Below are 12,782 nucleotides of genomic sequence, written 5' to 3'. Positions count from 1 at the left end.
GAAATGGTAAGAGAAGTTGACCAACTAAATCAATAAATCCACTTGCGATAAAAAAAAAAGTTTATTTCACCTTGGTTGATCATAGAGATCTTAGTACACTATAAGTATTCATACCATTCAAGACTCAATTTCATCTGTACACTTAATTTACAGATGTACACTAATGTCATGCTTGTGTAATGGCATTATTATCCAGTCATACTGTGAATTTGTAAAATGTGAAGAGAAGTTCATCAGCTAAATCAATAAATTATCTTGCGTTATGCGTGGAGTTTCTGGTCTTTTTGTCCAAATAATATGGCTATTTACTGCACAATCACTTGTTTCCTTATCAACAATTTGAGAAATTGTGAGAATGACATTTTTCACTTTTATCACGGAAATCATTCACAGTATACGTTTTGCATGGCACAGAGAATATTGATTGGCATCATTTAAAAGGCATACACTGCCTGAACAGGGACTTGAACCCTGGACCCTCAGATTAAAAGTCTGATGCTCTACCGACTGAGCTATCCAGGCTCTCTTTTTATCTTGTACTCATCTGGAAAATGGCCAGTTCTGTAACCAATGCCAATTTAATCGTGGCCAATGTTCTGTAAAGTGTGAGCCGAAAGGCTTGGTTGGAATGTCTCAGGATGCAAAAAGCTTTGATTGTCCCTTGGTTGAACATTTGGATCCCACCAAACTGTAAGTATTAATGCCCTTCAAGATTCAATTTCAACTATACTGCTTGGGGATTAATTTGTTAGCTGTCTAATTTAATTACTATGTTGCTAACAAATTGGGATGAAGTTGGGTTAGATAGAAAATGAGGTAAAATGTCTAACCTTAATATACTTAGAATTGAATCTACAAGTAGTATTTGCCTCATAGCATTTTGTTTAGATGCTGCACCACTTTAAGTCCCACATAGCATCTCAAGTTTCCAGGAAATTATGTATTTGGATTGGACTGACCTGACTTGCTCTTACAGATGTTCACTAATGTCCAGCTTTTATCAGTATATGAGAGTGTAGTGTAATTATACTGTGAATTTGTGAAATGGTAAGAGAAGTTGACCAACTAAATCAATAAATCCACTTGCGATAAAAAAAAAGTTTATTTCACCTTGGTTGATCATAAAGATCTTAGTACACTATAAGAATTCATACCCTTCAAGACTCAATTTCATCTGTACACCTAATTTACAGATGTACACTAATGTCATGCTTGTGTAATGGGATTATAATCCAGTCATACTGTGAATTTGTAAAAGGTGAAGAGAAGTTCATCAGCTAAATCAATAAATTATCTTGCATTATGCGTAGAGTTTCTGGTATTTTTGTCCAAATAATATCGCTATTTACTGCAGAATCACTTGTTTCCTTATCAACAATTTGAGAAATTGTGAGAATGACATTTTTCACTTTTATCACGGAAATCATTCACAGTATACGTTTTGCATGGCACAGAGAATATTGATTGGCATCATTTAAAAGGCATACACTGCCTGAACAGGGACTTGAACCCTGGACCCTCAGATTAAAAGTCTGATGCTCTACCGACTGAGCTATCCAGGCTCTCTTTTTATCGTGTACTCATCTGGAAAATTGGCAGTTCTGTAACCAATGCCAATTTAATCGTGGCCAATGTTCTGTAAAGTGTGAGCCGAAAGGCTTGGTTGGAAGGTCACAGGATGCAAAAAGCTTTGATTGTCCCTTGGTTGAACATTTAGATCCCACCAAACTGTAAGTATCAATGCCCTTCAAGATTCATTTTCAACTATACTGCTTGGGGGATTAATTTGTTTGCTGTCTAATTTAATTACTATGTTGCTAACAAATTGGGATGAAGTTGGGTTAGATAGGAAATGAGGTGAAATGTCTAACCTTAATATACTTAGAATTTAATCTACAAGTAATATTTGCCTAGTAGCATTTTATTTAGATGCTTCACCACTTTAAGTCCCACATAGCATCTCAAGTTTCTAGGAAATTATGTATTTGGATTGGACTGACCTGACTTGCACTTACAGATGTTCACTAATGTCCAGCTTTTATCAGTACAAGACAGTGTAATGTAATCATACTGTGAAATTGTGAAATAGTAAGAGAAGTTGACCAACTAAGTCAATAAATCCACTTGCGATAAAAAAAAAAGTTTATTTCACCTTGGTTGATCATAGAGATCTTAGTACACTATAAGTATTCATACCCTTCAAGACTCAATTTCATCTGTACACTTAATTTACAGATGTACACTAATGTCATGCTTGTGTAATGGCATTATAATCCAGTCATACTGTGAATTTGTAAAATGTGAAGAGAAGTTCATCAGCTAAATCAATAAATTATCTTGCGTTATGCGTGGAGTTTCTTGTATTTTTGTTCAAATAATATGGCTATTTACTGCAGAATCACTTGTTTCCTCATCAACAATTTGAGAAATGATGATAATGACCTTTTTCACTTTTATCGCGGAAATCATTCACAGTATACGTTTTGCATGGCACAGAGAATATAGATTGCAATCGTTTAAAAGGCATGCACTGCCTGAACAGGGACTTAAACCCTGGACACTCAGATTAAATGTCTGATGCTCTACCGACTGAGCTATGCAGGCTCTCTTTTTATCTTGTACTCATCTGGAAAATGGCCAGTTCTGTAACCAATGCCAATTTAATCGTGGCCAATGTTCTGTAAAGTGTGAGCCGAAAGGCTTGTTTGGAATGTCTCAGGATGCAAAAAGCTTTGATTGTCCCTTGGTTGAACATTTGGATCCCACCAAACTGTAAGTATTAATGCCCTTCAAGATTCAATTTCAACTATACTGCTTGGGGATTAATTTGTTAGCTGTCTAATTTAATTACTATGTTGCTAACAAATTGGGATGAAGTTGGGTTAGATAGGAAATGAGGTAAAATGTCTAACCTTAATATACTTAGAATTGAATCTACAAGTAGTATTTGCCTCATAGCATTTTGTTTAGATGCTGCACCACTTTAAGTCCCACATAGCATCTCAAGTTTCCAGGAAATTATGTATTTGGATTGGACTGACCTGACTTGCTCTTACAGATGTTCACTAATGTCCAGCTTTTATCAGTATATGAGAGTGTAGTGTAATTATACTGTGAATTTGTGAAATGGTAAGAGAAGTTGACCAACTAAATCAATAAATCCACTTGCGATAAAAAAAAAAAGTTTATTTCACCTTGGTTGATCATAGAGATCTTAGTACACTATAAGTATTCATACCATTCAAGACTCAATTTCATCTGTACACTTAATTTACAGATGTACACTAATGTCATGCTTGTGTAATGGCATTATTATCCAGTCATACTGTGAATTTGTAAAATGTGAAGAGAAGTTCATCAGCTAAATCAATAAATTATCTTGCGTTATGCGTGGAGTTTCTGGTCTTTTTGTCCAAATAATATGGCTATTTACTGCACAATCACTTGTTTCCTTATCAACAATTTGAGAAATGATGATAATGACCTTTTTCACTTTTATAGCGGAAATCATTCACAGCGTACGTTTTGCATGGCACAGAGAATATAGATTGCCATCGTTTAAAAGGCATAAACCGCCTGAACAGGGACTTGAACCCTGGACCCTCAGATTAAAAGTCTGATGCTCTACCGACTGAGCTATCCAGGCTCTCTTTTTATCTTGTACTCATCTGGAAAATGGGCAGTTCTGTAACCAATGCCAATTTAATCGTGGCCAATGTTCTGTAAATTGTGAGCCGAAAGGCTTTGCTGGAAGGTCTCACAATGAAAAAAGAGCACTAGCACAAAGTACTCTGCGCCAGGCATCGTGGTGCCACTGGAATAACCCTACAAGGATATTGTCTGTGTGAGATAGCATCCCAGGCAGAGCGATATAGAAACTGTCATGCTAAATGGTAGCAGTAATTCTGCAGGAGGATAAGACTCTGAAGGATACTGAGATTGTTATTTTGGAGTGCTGACTGCAACAACCTGCAGGAGGGTACACTCTACCAGTTACCCTGCACCTTGTGAACGACTTATTGTATTGTGCTGTCATAATTAAGCTTTATTTTGGATACTCTCTGGTCTTCCCAAGTGCGGTGAATCCCACGGAGAACATCCGGCGGCCCAGCTAAGGGTTATTTTCCTCACAATATTATATTTACCTGATGGTGATTTCTGTGTGCCTTGGAAAGGACTTTCTTCAGTGTCAATACTTCCCTCATCCTGCACTAATTTTCTCACTAACTATCTCATCTGTTCCCCAAGTCCACTGGGTGTCATTCTCAACTCCTCTCTATCCTTTGCCCCCCTCATGTAGAGTCGGACGCAATTTACACTGAAATCGTAAGTGTGAATTGCATCCCGTAATTTACACAATATAAATCTTAGATCTTTAGATCTGTATGGCTCAGATACTGTGCAAATTGCACAAACACGTCTGCAAGTGTATCATGCACAGCACCCTGTAAAGCATATATTTAAATAAAAAATAATAATGTAAAAAAATAATAAAAATGTTCTCCCCCCCAACAGCACAAGGGTTGGTTATGCTGTTTGGGAGGGGGTGCATACTTTTTTTAAAAAAAAATATTTTTATTTACTTTGTTTTGTAATACATCAAGTTCTCTTACATCAACTGAAAGCATCCGCAAAAGAGACGTCTCCTTGAGACCAATTTGAGGCTGCTTTCAGGTCAAAATAGCATGTAAAGAGCGTGATCATGCCTTTATATTGCTAGACTCGCCCACTACCTCCCCTGTACCACCTCTCTAAGCGCAGAGAAGTACAACCAGAAGATCCTTCTCAGCCGGAGTGCAAACTGAGACGGATCTTTGGCCAAAACTGCTTTTTGCGTTGAACAGAAGGATTTGCGTCCAACTGTAAATAAGGCCCTGGATCGAGAAACCAGCATCAATGTCTTTACATTGCAAACAGACCAGGAAAACGGTTGCACATGTGTAAAATCCAACATGTAATTTTTAGTAGAAAATACAAATTAAAACCTTTACATTGGGTAAAATATTCAAGCGCTTATCTGTAGAAGAGGCAACTCTGAATCCGGATCAAAAAGTCTCTATTTTCTGAACACTGTTGTTGGCATAACATGGATAAGAGGGAACCTTATAGTAGCAGATTACAAACAACTACTTCATAAAACTGTGAGAGACAACCACCCTACGTGTTTCTCTAATGGAACTTCATCAGTGGTATGGTTGTGCTCTCATCTCACAGTATATATAGTTTTAAAAACATAAATGACAACAGTAGTAGCCTATCAAGTATGCCTCTATAATTACTGATTTAAAAACCGCTATTGCGGCCAGTTAAAACCATCTGTTCATTTGGATCTGTTAATTTTGACCAGGTGTGTGTCAATGTGTCTCGTAAATATAAAATCAATTCATTACGATCTTAAATAACACTTTTACTTCAGGTTAGTTTCATTACCTTTATATTAACTAACCTTTATAGGAGATACAGAAACAAGTAAAAAGGATTCAGTCGATATTCCATTCATTACAAGATACAGCAAGACTTCCCATAGGATGGAAGGGATCATTAAAAAACATTGGGAGGTCCTCCTGGGAGATGACAAACTTAGGAACATTCTCAACCCCAAACCAAAAATCATTTATAAAAAGGGTGACAATTTGAGGAATCGATTAGTAAAGAGTACTATACCACCAAGTATAGTGGAAAAAGAAAAGAAAATATCCTGATTAAATTAAATTATAAATGGCTTTTATTATTGCAATCGATGCACCACTTGTAAAACGAGCAACTGTAGAGACACCAGACCAATAAGAAAATTTAAATCAACGTTACAGGAGAGACATACACAATAAAGAACAAGCTGTCTTGCGATACGACAGGGCTATTTATTGGAGTGGCCCTCGACAAGCAGTACAGTCATGGTCAAAAGTTTTGAGAATTACACAAGTATTGGTTTTCACAAAGTTTCCTGCTTCAGTGTTTTTAGACCTTTTTGCCAGATGATGCTATGGTATACTTAAGTAAAATTTGAAGCATTTCATAAGTGTCAAAGGCTTTTATTGACAATTACATTAAGTTTATGCAAAGAGTCAATATATACAGTGTTGACTCTTCTTTTTGAAGACCTCTGCAATTTGCCCTGGCATGTCTGTCAATCAACTTCTGGGCCACATACTGATGGTCACTCATTCTTGCTTAATCATTGCTTGGAGTTTTTCAGAATTGTGGGTTTTTGTTTGCCCACCTGCCTCTTGAGGATTGACCACAAGTTCTCAATGGGATTAAGATCTTGAGAGTTTCCTGGCCATGGACCCAAAATTTCGTTGTTGTTTTTTTTATACCTGAGCCATTTAGTTATCACTTTTGCCTTATGGCAAGGTGCTCCATCATGCTGGAAAAGGCATTGTTCATCTCCAAACTGTTCATGGATGGTTTGGAGAAGTTGTTCTTGGAGGATGTTTTGGTACCATTCTTTATTCATGGCTGTGTACTTAGGCAAAATTGTGAGTGAGCCCACTCCCTTGGCTGAGAAACAACCCCACACATGAATGGTCTCAAGATGCTTTACTGTTGGCATGACACAGGATTGATGGTAGCGCTCACCTTTCATTCTTCAGAGAAGCGTTTTTCCAGATGCCCCAAACAATCTGAAAAGGGATTCATCAGAGAAAATGACTTTACCCCAGTCCTCAGCAGTCCAATCTCTGTACCTTTTGCAGAATATCAGTCTGTCCCTGATGTTTTTCCTGGAGAGAAGTGGCTTCTTGGCTGGCCTTCTTGACACCAGGCAATCCTCCAAAAGTCTTTACCTCACTGTGCGTGCAGATGCACACACACCTGCCTGCTGCCATTCCTGAGCAAGCTCTGCACTGGTGGTGCCTCGATCCCGCAGCTGAATCAACTTTAGGAGTCCTGGTGCTTGCTGGACATTTTTGAGCACCATGAAGCCTTCTTCACAACTATTGAACCTCTCTCCTTGAAGTTCTTCATGATCCGATAAATGGTTGATTTAGGTACAATCTTACTAGCAGCAATATCCATGCCTGTGAAGCTCTTTTTGTGCAAAGCAATGCTGACTGCACGTGTTTCCTTGCAGGAAACCTTCGGTGACAGAGGAAGAGCAATGATTTCAAGCACCACCTTCCTTTTAAAGCTTTCAGTCTGTTATTCTAACTCAATCAGCATGACAGAGTGATCTCCAGCCTTGTCCTCTTCAACACTCTTACCTATGTTAATGAGATAATCACTGACCTAATGTCAGCTGGTCTTTTTGTGGCAGGGCTGAAATGCAGTGGAAATGTTGTTTTTGGGATAAAGTTCAATGTCATGGGAAAGAGGGACTTTGAAATTAATTGTAATCCCTCTGATCACTCTTCATGACATTCTGGAGTATACACACATTGCCATGATAAAAAATGAGGCAGCAGACTTTGTGAAAAAAAATATTTGTGTCATTCTCAAAACTTTTGGCCATGACAATTAGAGGACAATTAGAAAACTGAGAAGCAAGATTCAGGAACACCATAGAAATATAAGAAAAAAGTTGGAAACACACAGCGTCCCTGACCATCTTCTTAATTTTTATGCCCATGACCCTTCTCATTTGAGTTTTATCGGTATAAGCAAAGTTAATAGGTCATGGAGAAGTGTGGACTTTATTAAACTGATATCACATGAGGAAGCAAAGTGGATTTTTAATTTGAAGACTCTGTCACCAAATAGTTTAAATCTAGATTTTGATTTAAACACTTTTCTTTATGTTTCTGCTACAGAAAAGAAAATGAACATATAATTTTATTATCGTGTTTTTGTTATCTGTTTGTACACATATAACTCACAAGCAGAATTAAAACATTTTGTAATGTTGAAATAAGGGACAAACCTTCCCGGAAGATACTTGGTGATTAGATTTCATCTTAAACTGTTTAATGAATGTATGCATGTCACCACAAGAGACTTTTAGGATCTACATTTTATCCTTCTGAAAGAAGGACATAACCAGTACTCCATTTTGAGGTTTTGGCTTCAGTATTATGTAACCCTAAATTGTGGATATTACCGGAGAAATGCTGTTGAACTCTAGATACCTCAACTGAAGGATATTCCAATGGCTGTAAACCAATGCCTTGTATTATGCTAATTAGCTGAAACTTGATCTGCCGTCTCCTGTATGGGACATCTCAACCAATTAACGGACCTAATCAGTCCACTAAAGCTTTATAAGAGTAGGCGTTCCCTTCTTTTCCAACAATACCCTGAATAAGCCCTAATGGGCGAAACGCGTAGGTTACTAAGACAAACATAATTGAGTCGCATCCGGTTATATGCAAAGATCTGCCAGAACAACTCACTACTACTATCTCATTTATTCGTTCTTAGCAGCGAATGTGCATGCCCAAGTTGCCTAATGTCCCTAACAGCTGGAGATGCCGTGGCGAGTATCTATGGTATCAGGACAGGTACTATACACTCCATTGGCAACCGAGAAAACCCAGGGCAGATAAGGGGCAAGAGAGGACCAGGCAACCAGGTAATACTACCAAGGGTGACTTTTCCATCAGATCCTGCTCCAACAGTACATTTAAGGGGAAACAACTGGCTCTGTTTATTACTACACAGAGACCGGGCACAGCATGTGGTGAGTCTTAAACATTGAACTTTGTAGAAATGAGCAATGCTTACTCCAGTATAACCATTACTTATCTTTTTTTATTGGATTTGGCTATATATAGATTGTAAAATCTGGTCACAGGCTCAGGGGGCATTAATAATTGGACTTTGGGTCCCTAGTACATCTTGGACATTAATCTGTTTATCACATACCTTATGCTTACTTTGGGCTACAACTACAGAGAATGGTTTGATCTAGAAAATTCTTTAATTGGTGCGGACCTTTTATGACACACAATGACCTAGTTAAATGTGTTTTTAATCTTGCATAGGGCCATATTTAAGAAATCACGGTAGTGCACTATCCTGCACTTACCATGGAAATCAGGTCCCGATGTGCCCGCCGCAAATTTATTAAAGGTGCATCGCAGCAGATATCATGGATATCTGCTGCTTTGCACTCCTCCAAAAATGCTCTCACACTGACGAACGCCACTGGAGAAAATCTCGCTCCCTGGCTGATTTCTTCCACTTCAAGTTTATCCTCTCCTCCTACAGCTCTGCCCTCTCGCTCGCTAAGCAATCCTTCTTTAAATCCCTCATCTCCTTCCAGTCCTTCAACCCCCGCCGCCTCTTCGCCACCTTTAACACTCTCCTGTCTCCACCACCTCCCCCCCTCCCTTCCCCCCTCTCTGCCACTGACTTCGCCTCCTTTTTCTCCTCTAAAATTGCGGCCATTAGACTTGAAATCTCTTCCTCCACCAACCCTTCCGCCTCCCCCCTCTCGCCCATCCTCGCCCCTCCACTCTCCCCCCCCTCTCCCCCAGCCACCAACTCCTTCTCTCCTTCCGCCCTACCTCGGGAGAGGAAGTCCACTCTCTCATTTCTTCTTCCCCCCCTTCAACCTGCCCCCAGGACCCTATCCCTTCTCACCTTCTTCGCTCCCTCTCCGCCGGCACCTGCTCCCACCTCGCTCACCTCTTTAACCTGTCCCTCTCCACCGGCATCTTCCCCTCCGCCTTTAAACATGCTCTCGTCTCACCCATTCTCAAGAAACCCAACCTTGACCCCACCTCACTCTCTAATTACCGCCCCATTTCCCTTCTCCCCTTTGCCTCCAAAATACTCGAGAGACTTGTCTGCAACCGTCTCTCCACCTACCTCTCTGAACACTCCCTCCTTGACCCTCTCCAATCAGGCTTCCGCCCCCTCCATTCCACTGAAACTGCCCTGGCTCAAGTTACGAATGATCTCCTCTCGGCTAAAGCCATGGGCCACTACTCCCTCCTGATTCTCCTCGACCTCTCAGCGGCCTTTGACACCGTTGACCACCCCCTCCTGCTTGTCAGACGCCGTCCCCGCTGATTCCCTGTCAGACGGGGAACGAACGTCTGATCTCCCCGGCGGCCGCCACGGACTTCCGGATTGCGGACGCATGCGCCCTGGCCTCAGTTCCGTTGCTAGGCAACGGGACGCTGCTGCAGATTCCGCCTCCGCTCTCCACCAATCACTTCTGTTTGGGCTCTATTTAAACCTGCCTTTGGCGCCATTAGAGTGCCAGAGTAACAGGTTCACCACCAGTGTTCCTGGCTTCCCTATTCCTCCATACTCCTGAGTATTCTGATTCCTGATTACCTGTTGTGACCCCAGCTTGGCGACCATTCTACTCTTCTGTGTGACCCATTCTGTACTGTGACTTCGGCTTGGCGACTATTCTTTGGATTACCCTTTTGTACCTGATATTCCTGATTGCTGTGACCCGGAACCGTCTAACCTCTCTACGCTACACTGGTAACTGGCTAACAGGACCGCGACCTGCGTGCTCTCTGCTGCGAAGTCCAAACCTCCTTGCGGGGGTCCCTGGTGAACACCAGGGGTACATTAGACTCCGCGCCTGTTTGACCAGTGGCACCAATACCGGTTAGTGTCATATCATCTTCAGCCTCATAGGCCTACAGCGTGACAGTTTATTCTGGCCATGACTGACGGTACCGGAGAACCCTCATCCCGAGACCTCCTCATCCATTTAGGAGTACGGGTAGAGTGCCAGGAGGCCAACCAAGCACAACTCTTGCAGTGTTTACAAGGAGTGATTTCCCGTTTGGATGCCCTGAGCACCTCTCAGGCAGCAGCCCCAGTTCCTGATCCTGCTCCGGCTGCTGCTCCACCAAGCGCAGTACTGGCTACCTCTAGAACACTACGGATTCCAACCCCAGAGAAATACGACGGTAATCCCAAAGGATGTTGTGGATTCCTAAATCAGTGTTCTATCCAATTTGAACTTTCACCGGAGAACTTCGCATCTGAGAGAGCTAAGGTGGCCTAAATTATTTCCCTCCTGACGGGACAGGCCCTAGCTTGGGCCTTGCCACTGTGGGAACGAAGAGATGGATCTCTCCTTCATTCTGACACGTTCATTGAGAACTTCCGGAGGGTATATGATGAACCTGGTCGCGTGTCTTCGGCTGCATCCAGCTTGTTAGCTCTTCGCCAAGGTTCTTTAACTGCAGGTCAATACGCGGTTCAGTTCCGTACCTTAGCCTCAGAATTAGGCTGAAATGATGAAGCTCTCTCCGCCACCTATTGGCAAGGCCTGTTAGACCCTATCAAGGACGCACTGGCTTCGCAAGAGCTTCCATCCAAGCTTGACGACCTGGTCTCTTTGTGTGTCAAGGCAGACATTCGCCTTCAAGAGCGCTCTCAGGAGAGGGTCCAAGGTCGTTGCACTGTGCGTTTGGCTCCTCGTTTTCAATCTCCAGCTCTCCCGGCGGAAGAGCCTATGCAAATTGGACGCTCTCGCCTGTCACGGGATGAGAGAGAACGCAGGATCAAGAATCGTTTGTGTTTGTACTGTGGAGAATCCGGCCATCTGTTATCTTCCTGTCCCAAGAGGCCGGAAAACTTCACCGCCTAGGCAACTCCAGGGAGGTTGTTCTAGGTTCATGTCTCCATTCTACCTCTCCTTCCAAAGATAACAGTTTTCTGATGCCTGTCACCCTCCAATTTTCGGACTCTTCCCTAAATTGTTCTGCTTTTGTGGATTCCGGATCTGCAGGAAATTTCATCTCTGCCACTCTGGTGTCGAAGCTTCACATACCCTGCACTCCATTGCCGCAACCTCTGGTTCTTACTGCAGTTGACGGTAACCATGTCAGCAACGGTTCCATCACTGTCACTACTGCCCCAGTTCAGTTGCAGGTAGGGGTTCTCCATCAAGAGTGGATTCAGTTCCTGGTTATCCCACAGTCCGTTAATTCCATCATTTTAGGGCTACCATGGCTCAGGAAACATTCACCACAATTCGATTGGGCTCTCGCACAAGTTACCTCCTGGGGCTCCTCGTGCTTCAATCAATGCCTCTCGAAAATACTTCCTCCTAAGCAACTTCCTTGTCTCTCTCTGGACTCCCACCTCAAACTACCAGAGCCGTATTTAGACTTTATTGATGTGTTTAGCAAGACCGCTGCAGAGACGCTTCCTCCACATCGAGCATGGGATTGTCCTATTGAGCTAATTCCCGGCAAAACTACTCCCAAAGGTAGAGTCTATCTTCTGGCTCTCCCTGAGACTAAGGCAATGTCTTTATATATATCAGATAACCTTCAAAGAGGATTTATCAGAAAATCTACCTCGCCAGCAGGAGCTGGATTCTTTTTTGTAAAGAAAAAGGACGGTTCATTAAGACCGTGCATAGACTACCGCCGTCTTAATGATATTACCATCAAGAACCGCTATCCGCTTCCATTGATCACAGAATTGTTCGACCGGATTAGAGGAGCCAAAATCTTCTCTAAATTAGATCTCAGAGGGGCCTACAACTTAATCCGCATTCGAAAGGGCGATGAGTGGAAAACGGCATTTAACACCCGTGACGGGCACTATGATTACTTAGTCATGCCGTTTGGAATCTGCAATGCCCCTGCAGTGTTTCAAGATTTTGTCAACGAGATCTTCAGGGATCTTTTGTATCAATTTGTGATTGTCTATCTGGACGATATTTTGATATTTTCATCTGACTTACATGTACATTGTCTCCATGTCAAGACTGTTCTTTCTCGTCTCCGGAAACATTCCTTATATTGCAAGCTGGAGAAGTGTCTTTTTGAGCGTTCACAAGTTCCATTTCTAGGATACATAGTTTCTGGCACCGGCCTACTGATGGATCCGCAGAAAGTGAAGGCCATTGTCAACTGGCC

At 41.8% G+C, this 12,782-nt stretch overlaps 3 non-coding genes across 3 annotated transcripts; all 3 read right to left on the bottom strand.

Moving 5' to 3' along the window:
* Positions 1 to 449: 449 nt before the first annotated feature.
* TRNAK-UUU (transfer RNA lysine (anticodon UUU)) lies at positions 450 to 522 on the bottom strand. The gene has a single exon. It is a non-coding gene; the product is annotated as a tRNA-Lys (tRNA).
* A 967-nt stretch (positions 523 to 1,489) lies between these two features.
* TRNAK-UUU (transfer RNA lysine (anticodon UUU)) lies at positions 1,490 to 1,562 on the bottom strand. The gene has a single exon. It is a non-coding gene; the product is annotated as a tRNA-Lys (tRNA).
* A 2,011-nt stretch (positions 1,563 to 3,573) lies between these two features.
* Positions 3,574 to 3,646, bottom strand: TRNAK-UUU (transfer RNA lysine (anticodon UUU)). The gene has a single exon. It is a non-coding gene; the product is annotated as a tRNA-Lys (tRNA).
* Between the last annotated feature and the right edge of the window lie 9,136 nt (positions 3,647 to 12,782).

Source organism: Mixophyes fleayi, chromosome 1 (genome assembly GCF_038048845.1).
Source record: "Mixophyes fleayi isolate aMixFle1 chromosome 1, aMixFle1.hap1, whole genome shotgun sequence".
NCBI lineage: Eukaryota > Metazoa > Chordata > Amphibia > Anura > Limnodynastidae > Mixophyes > Mixophyes fleayi.
Note: the sequence above shows the minus strand (reverse complement) of the source record. Positions and strands in the feature narration are given on the sequence as shown.